General features: G+C 42.6%; 1 protein-coding gene and 1 pseudogene across 4 annotated transcripts in view; both read right to left on the bottom strand.

Moving 5' to 3' along the window:
- Positions 1-6,577, bottom strand: part of LOC101714668 (tumor protein D52-like) — a 33,021-nt pseudogene extending 26,444 nt beyond the window's left edge.
- Arhgef4 (Rho guanine nucleotide exchange factor 4) overlaps positions 1-8,283 on the bottom strand; it is a 224,251-nt gene that overhangs the window by 153,869 nt on the left and 62,099 nt on the right. The gene's annotated exons all lie outside the window — the stretch shown is intronic.

Here is an 8,283-nt window from a genome sequence, read left to right as displayed (position 1 = left end):
GCTCAGTGGTTCCATTGCTTGCCTTGCAAGCGGAAGGACCCGAGTTCAATCCCTGGTACCAAAAAAAAAAAACAAAAGGCCACTGAAGCCTTCTGTCCAGCCTGAGATAAGGTTTCAGAGGTCGTCCTGTGTTCAGACATGGCTGTCACATACTGTCACCCTCTGGCAATGTTCTGCTTTAGCTCCTGTAGTGAACCAACCCCAAGTTTCTGCTTGATCTGTCTGCTAGATGCTTCTCTTTTGCTGCTAACACTTGAGACAGAGTTTGGATTTCCTCCTCTACCTTTGCCAGCTCTCTTCTCAGCTCATCTTGCTCCTCTTCCAAGTGTGTCTTGGTGCTTAGCATGGCTGTAGCATCTTCTCCTTCCTCAGGTACTGGTTTGTCCTCAGCAAACCAAGTTTCTTAGTAGGTAATCCGGGTGGAAATGAATTCCCACTAGGGGACAGGTAGAGGCAGTTTTTGTTCACTCCTGGATTGACATCAAATGGGGACTTGTAGTCTTCATATATGTCTGTGTCTCTGTGATCCATCCCAGGCAGAGGCAGAATGCATGGCTTTACGGCCACTTGAGCTCCCTCTGTGGTTGTGTGCCCTTTGGCCTTATTCCCTTTGCCTAACTCATTATTTAATTCTGAATCTAACATGGCGGTTGCATAGAAGCCACTCAAAAAATCTTTATGAATGCATGTCTGCATAAAATGAATGTTATACCTCTCCAAAATCCAAATAATGCCCATATTATATGTGTTACTGCTTAAAATTATCTAGATTCAGGAAATGATTGATTAATAAATAAATGATCTCTGGATATGTAGTATCCTAAGGATAATAATTTTGATTTAATGTCATATTTCAATTCTTACTGGCTGGCAATGGCTGCCAAATAAACCACTGAATAATATTCTAAGACCACTTCTGGGATCAGATGAAGTGAGTGCTATTTTCACTCCATCTGCTAGGTTGAGGGAAGAAGGAATTATCCATTTCTTGCCCCAGTCTTTGCTCTAATTGTAATGGTACATCAAGGAGGAAATATACTGCTTCTTTGGATTACACTGAAAGTTCCTTGAAAGTCTATTTCTGTTACATCAAAGAAAATGTGCTTCATCAATTTCCAGGCCACCTTGTTAGACCCAAGCAGAGAAGGGGAAGAACAAGAACCTAAAGTGCTTCCTGGCAGTTCTCCATGTCCCTAACCACTGTACACCCCAGTACCCACAAAGGCTACTTCAACCCACTTCAACTCATCTCTTCCAGGTGACCTTGCCTCCTTCTGGATGGAGACTACAGACACACTCCAGATTCTAGACTCCAGGCCTTTGTGTTCACCTGAAGCTTCACTCACTCATTTCTCCTTCCTACAATTTTGATCCTATTCTCTTCTTCCCATGTTCCAGACAACTTCCTCCTGCTTCCAGCAATTATCCTGCCTTTTGATTCACTTTTCCACTGCTTCTTCCCAGTAGCACTCTTCATTCAGAATAAAACCTTCTCCCCAACTATTCGACCTCAGGTTCTGCAAGCCCCTGCCCTTACCTCATACATCCTTCTCTCATTGGTTGCCACCTGACTCCTATCCATGTCCCCAGGAATTACTCTCCACATGGTCACCTCACTGTTGCAAATCCAATGGATATTTTTGGCTCTCCTCTTACCTCAAAAGGATCTTGTCTTACCTTCTTTCTTAAAACACTCTTTTCTTTTGGCTTCTGAACCACCTCTCTGATCTGGATTTCTTTCTTCCACCTTGGTAGTTTTTCCCCCATGAGCATCTCCTTTTCTTCCCTCTCAGAAGAAGAGAGCCTCTGGTTTTCTCACACTGTAAGCTCTGGAAGGTGATCTCAGTCACTCTCTGATGGCCCTTGAGCATCTTCTAGCATCCTGGATCCACCTCCACATCACTTGGTGTTCCACAACCACTCCAAACTTATTCAGCACATCCACCATTACCTGAATGTGCCTCCCAGAAGTTCACGTGTAGAAAACATAATTCTCAAATTCAAATGTCAGTAGTATCTTGAAGGTGGGGCTTTGGGGAGGCAATTAGGACTGGATGATGGCATGAGGGTGGTGCCCATGATGATATCAGTAGTTTTATAAGAAAGCCCTGATCTAGCACACTTACTGTGTTTCACCAAGTGATGCCCTTGCCATGCCGTGACACAGTAAGACAGCCCTCATCTGATGCTGAGCAAGTGCTGGCACCAGCCTCTTTGACTTTCAGCCTCCAGAACCATGAGACAAACCTCTCTGCTTTATAAATTATCTGCTTTCTGGTGTTTTGCTGTAGCAATGGAAAACAGATCAAGATAATATCTAAATCTGAACTTGTTCATTGCTCGGCTTCTCCTCTAGTCTCTGTGAATGGAACAACTTTGAGCTCAGTCATCCAAGCCAGAAACCTAGGAGCTGCTGGCAACTTATTGTTCTCTCACTTTGTCAATCCCAAAATGAATCCCTCTCATTCTCTGTCCCACTGCTATTTCTGCTTTTCAAGCCACCATCATCTTGCTTGGAACACTAGGATAGCCTTTAAATAATGTGCCAGATTCCTCTCTAGGCACAGGTGAGACATGAGCTTTCCAGATGAAATCTGACCTCATCACACCCTTGTTGAGAACCTCTGATGGCTCCCCAAGCTGTCTTCCAGTGCCCCTGTCTGGCTCTCCACAGTGAATTCCACCAGCCAATAGTGCTGAATCACACTGCATGGCAGCTGCACATGGTCTTCTTCCTGTTTATGGCCCATTCTTCTCCCTAATTCTTTTCATCATTCTTAGATCAACTTAAATACTTCTTCAGGAAGCTGCCCCTGCTCCTATTAGAGTGACTTCTGAGTACTGCCTTGTGCTGTGTTTACTCTTTGCATAGCATTCATTAGAATGCTGTACTTGCCCAGCAATTCCTAGACTTGAAGGAAAGGTTACTAATCAGTTGGCTGTAAGATAGAGAGATTTCTCTGGACTTTATGGGTGGTTCCAATCTAACCACATGTGTAAGGCAGAAGAAGAAGGCAGTGAGATATGACAGAAGAAGAGACTCCAAGTGTGACAAAACCCTGATCTCCTTGGTTGGCTCTAAGCTGGAGCCAGCTATGTGCAAAACTGATGCTGTGATACAGAATTCCATCCACTGGAGAGAAGGTGGAATATGAGCTACTTGCATGTTGTAGTCAGGGTTTACAAGGGAATAGATTTAATGCAGGACACATAATTTACTGGATTGTTTTATAATATTTGAAGGATCCTAGTTAGCAAGACAGACTCCATATTGCTGTTTGACCCACCTGCCTGCCCTTTAGATGAACTCAGAAGGAGGAAGCTTAAAAACCTCCCCCCCCCCCAGGCGGAAGATGCCGAATCAGCCCGCTGTAGACAGGGAGGTCTGTGCACGCCCTACCGAGGTCCTGAGTTGCGCGGAAGACTCCAAATCACCGCGCTGCACACTCCAAATCACCGCGCTGCACACTCCAAATCACCGCGCTGCACACTCCAAATCACCGCGCTGCACACTCCAAATCACCCCGCTGCAGACGCCAAATCACCCGGCTGTAGACAGGCAAGTCTGCCCACACCCTACCGAGGTCCCCAGTCGCGCGAAAGACACCGAATCACCCCACTGCAGACAGGCAGCCACCAGATTCCACACTACAAAGATGCAGAGGACACCAGACCACCAGACCACCAGACCAAGGTACTGAGTCCCACTGTTCCCGGCCCAGAGGTAGGGGCTTCTGAGCCATCGTCCCACTGCTCCTGGTCCAGAGGAAGGGGCTTCCTGGTCACCATCCCTCCCGCTGCTACCAGCCCAGAGGAAAGGGCTTTTGGGCCACCTTCTGTCCTGCTGCTTCTGGCCCAGAGGAAGGGGCTTCCGGGCCACCATCCCTCCCACCACTCCTGGCCCAGAGGGAGGGGCTTCTGAGCCACCATCTCACTGCTCCTGGTCCAGAGGAAGAGGTTTCCCAGCCACCAACCCTTCGGCTGCTCCCAGCCCACGGGAAAGGGCTTTTGGGTCACCATCCCTACCGCTGCTCCCGGTCCCTATCCCACCTCACCCAGCTCAGAGGAGGTAATCCGTGCAGGAGCTAACAGCCCCCCGCACCAGTTGAAATGAGAAAACACGTAAATAAGTCTCAAAACCAGACTTCCAGATCACCTACAGCAACCCCAAAGGGAAATGGGATGGAACACTCTGATACTCAACCACCTGGACCCACTGAACTGGTAACAAAAGGGGATGTGGAAAGAATGAAATCAGAAATAATTTCCCAGATAACAGGAGAAATTGTGCCCCTAGTGCAAGACATGATTAATAAATCTAGAGAGGAGCTGAGGAACATGATGGAATCCCAACATAAGAAACAAATGGAATCCATAAAACAGATGCAAATAGATTTCCAGGACATGAAAAACTCCACTGAAAGTCTACACAGCAGAATGAGCCAATGTGAGGATAGAATTTCAGATATAGAAGATAAGATTGCAATTAGTGACCAGGAAAAGAAAAATTGTTTCAAAATTATAAGGGAACATGAGAAATCAATCCAGCAGCTGCTAGATAATGCAAAAAAGAATAACATAAGACTGACTGGGCTCAATGAAGAAACAGGAGAGAGTGGAGATGACATAAAAAATCTCTTCACAGAAATAATGGCAGAAAACTTTCCAAGCAGGGGAAAAGAGCTTGACATACAGATAAGTGAGGCATATAGGACTCCAAATAGCCTTGATCAAAAAAAATCTACACATAGGCATGTAATTGTTAAGATTCCAGAAACACAACAGAAGAACAAAGTTCTCCAAGCAGTCAGAGAAAAGAAACAAATCACATACAAAGGAAAGCCCATGGGAATTACAGCAGACTTATCAACACAAACCATCAAGGCAAGAAGAGCTGGAATGACATATTCCAAGCCCTAAAAGAAAACAGCCTCCAACCCAGATTGATGTACCCTGCAAAACTATCTTTCAAAATGGATGGAGAAATAAGATACTTTCATGACAAAGAGCACCTTAGGAACTTCATGAATACCAAATCAGCACTCCAAAGAATTTTACACAATATCCTAGGAACAGACATTGAGGATCACAACCCCAGGAAGCAAAGCAGAATGAACCCATCTGGCATGACAAGAAATTAAATGGAAAGGGGGAGAACCCAACAAAAAGAAAAAGTCATGGCAATGACAAGTCAATACGTTTCAGTTATAACCATCAACGTTAATGGTCTCTAATTCACCAATCAAAAGAAATAGACTGACAGAATGGGTCAAGAAGCAAAATCCAACAATATGCTGCATACAAGAAACACACTTAATTCAAAAGGAAATTCATAGACTGAAAGTTAAAGGGTGAAAACAATACTGCATGTGACAGGAACCCGAAAAAGAGCAGGAGTGGCTATCCTCTTGGCAGATCAAGTAGATTTCAAACCAACACTGATTAAGAGAGATGAAGAAGGACACTACATCCTTCTAAAGGGAAGAATCCAAGAGGAAGAGATGACAGTCTTAAATATCTATGCACCAAACACTAGTGCACCCAACTATATAAAACAAATACTAATGGACATGAAAAGTCATATATGCACTAATACAGTTGTAGTGGGGGACCTCAACACCCCACTGTCACAAATAGATAGATCAACTAGACAAAAAATAAGTAATAAAATACTAGAACTCAATCGAACTCTTGAACAAATGAACTTAACAGATGTTTACAGAGTCTTCCATCCCACAAAATCAGAATACAGATTCTTCTCAGCTGCACATGGGTCATTCTCCAAAACAGACCACATACTCACACAAAGATCATGTTTAAGTAAGTGCAAAGGAATTGAAGTTATCCCCTGTATATTATCAGACCATAGTGGGATGAAATTGGAGATCCATAGCAAAAGAAACTCAAAAAATTTCATAAACACATGGAAACTGAACAACACACTTCTGAATAACCAATGGGTTACAGAGGAAACTAAAGAAGAAATCAGACAGTTCCTTCAATTAAATGACAATGACAATACAACATATCGGAATCTGTGGGACACAATGAAAGCAGTCTTATGAGGGAAATTCATAGCAGTGAATATGCATATTAGGAAAACAGAACGAGCCCAATTAAACAACCTGATGCTGAACCTCAAACTTCTAGAAAAAGAAGAGCAGGACAACCCCAAAGCTCACACAAGAGAGGAAATTATAAAGATCAGAGGAGAAATCAATGCAATGGAGACTAAGAGAACAATACAAAAAAATCAATGAAGCCAAGAGTTGGTTCTTGGAAAGAATCAACAAAGTTGACAAACCTTTAGCCAACCTTGTCAGAAAAAGGAAAGAAAAGGCCCAAATCCATGCAATTAGGAATGAAAAAGGTGAAATTACAACAGACCCAGCAGAAATCCAGATAATCATCAATACCTATTTCCAGAACCTATACTCCAATAAGATGGACAACACAGAAGAAATGGACAGATTCCTAGATACATATGAATTACCAAAGTTGAACGAAGAAGACCTAAAAATTCTGAACAACCCAATATCAACCAATGAAATTGAAAATGTAATTAAAAACTTATCAACTAAGAAAAGCCCGGGCCCTGATGGCTTCACTGCTGAATTCTACAAGACGTTTAGAGAGGAACTGCTGACACTACTGTTTAAACTCTTCAATGAAATTGAAAGGGAAGCAATACTCCCAAATTCATTCCTGGAAGCAAGCATCACCTTGATCCCCAAAGCAGAGAAAGACCCAACTGAAAAAGAGAACTATGGGCCAATCTCACTAATGAACATAGATGCAAAAATCCTTAATAAGATAATGGCAAACAGAAGGCAGAAGATCATCAAGAAGATCATACACCCTGATAAAGTGGGATTCATCCCAGGGATGCAGGGATGGTTCAATATACAAAAATCAATTAATGTAATACACTATATCAATAGAGGCAAGGACAAAAACCATAAGATTATCTCCATCGACACAGAAAAAGCATTTGACAAAATCCAACATGCATTTATGATCAAAACCCTACAAAAAATTGGAATAGATGGTCTCTACCTCAAACTGATGGAAGCCATCTATGAAAAACTAACAGCCAGTATCATACTAAATGGTCAAAACCTGAAATCCTTCACACTAAAATCAGGAACAAGACAAGGATGTCCACTACCACCACTCTTGTTCAATATAGTTCTGGAAACATTAGCCACAGCAATTAGACAAGAGAAAGAAATAAAAGGAATAAAGACAGGCAAGGAAGAAGTCAAATTGTCATTATTTGCAGATGACAAGATACTCTATATAGAAGACCCCAAGAACTCCACCAAAAGTCTTCTAGACTTAATAACCAAATTCAGTCAAGTAGCTGGTTACAAGGTCAACACACAAAAATCAATAGCTTCCCTCTACACGAATGACAGACTCACTGAGAGAGAAATAGGGCAAATAATTCCTTTCACAATAGCATCCAAAAACTGATATACTTAGGAATCATCCTAATGAAAGAAATCAAAGACCTCTTCTCTGAAAACTATGGCACTCTGAAAAGAGAGATTGAAGATGATATCAGAAAATGGACAGACATCCCCTGCTCCTGGGTAGGAAGGATTAATATAGTGAAAATGGCCATACTTCCAAAACTGCTACATAGATTTAATGCAATTCCAATTGAGATCCCAGCAGCATACCTCGAGAAAACAATCCAAAAATTCATTTGGAGCAAGAAGAGACCCAGAATAGCAAAAGCAATTCTAGGTAACAGAGACATGGCAGGGGGTATCACAAGCCCCAACCTGCAACTCTACTACAAAGCTACTGTGATAAAAACAGCATGGTACTGGCAAAGAAACAGACCTGAGGACCAGTGGAACAGATTAGAAGAAGCAGAAACAATGCCAGACACACTCAGCCATCTCATCTTCAACAAAGGAGCCAAACACCCTCACTGGAGGAAAGACAGCCTCTTTAACAAATGGTGCTGGAAAAATTGGGCTTCAACTTGCCAAAGATTAAAACTAGACCTGTATCTCTCACCATGCACTAAACTAAAATCAAAATGGATTAAAGATCTAAATATTAAAATAGAAACTCTGAACCAGTTGGAACAGAGCTTAGGTAGAACCCTTGAAGACATCGGTGTAGGAAAAGATTTTATGAACAAAGCCTCAGTTGCCCGTGAACTAGCACAAACAATCAACAAGTGGGATCTCTTCTTATTAAAAGGCTTCTGCACAGCAAGAGAAACCACCAGCAATGTGAAGAGACAACCCACAATGTGGGAAAAAA

This window comes from Heterocephalus glaber, unplaced genomic scaffold, assembly GCF_053883595.1.
Source record: "Heterocephalus glaber isolate CG9 unplaced genomic scaffold, H.glaber_assembly_v1.0 deba00000347, whole genome shotgun sequence".
NCBI lineage: Eukaryota > Metazoa > Chordata > Mammalia > Rodentia > Bathyergidae > Heterocephalus > Heterocephalus glaber.
This window is presented reverse-complemented; position numbering and strand designations above follow the sequence as displayed.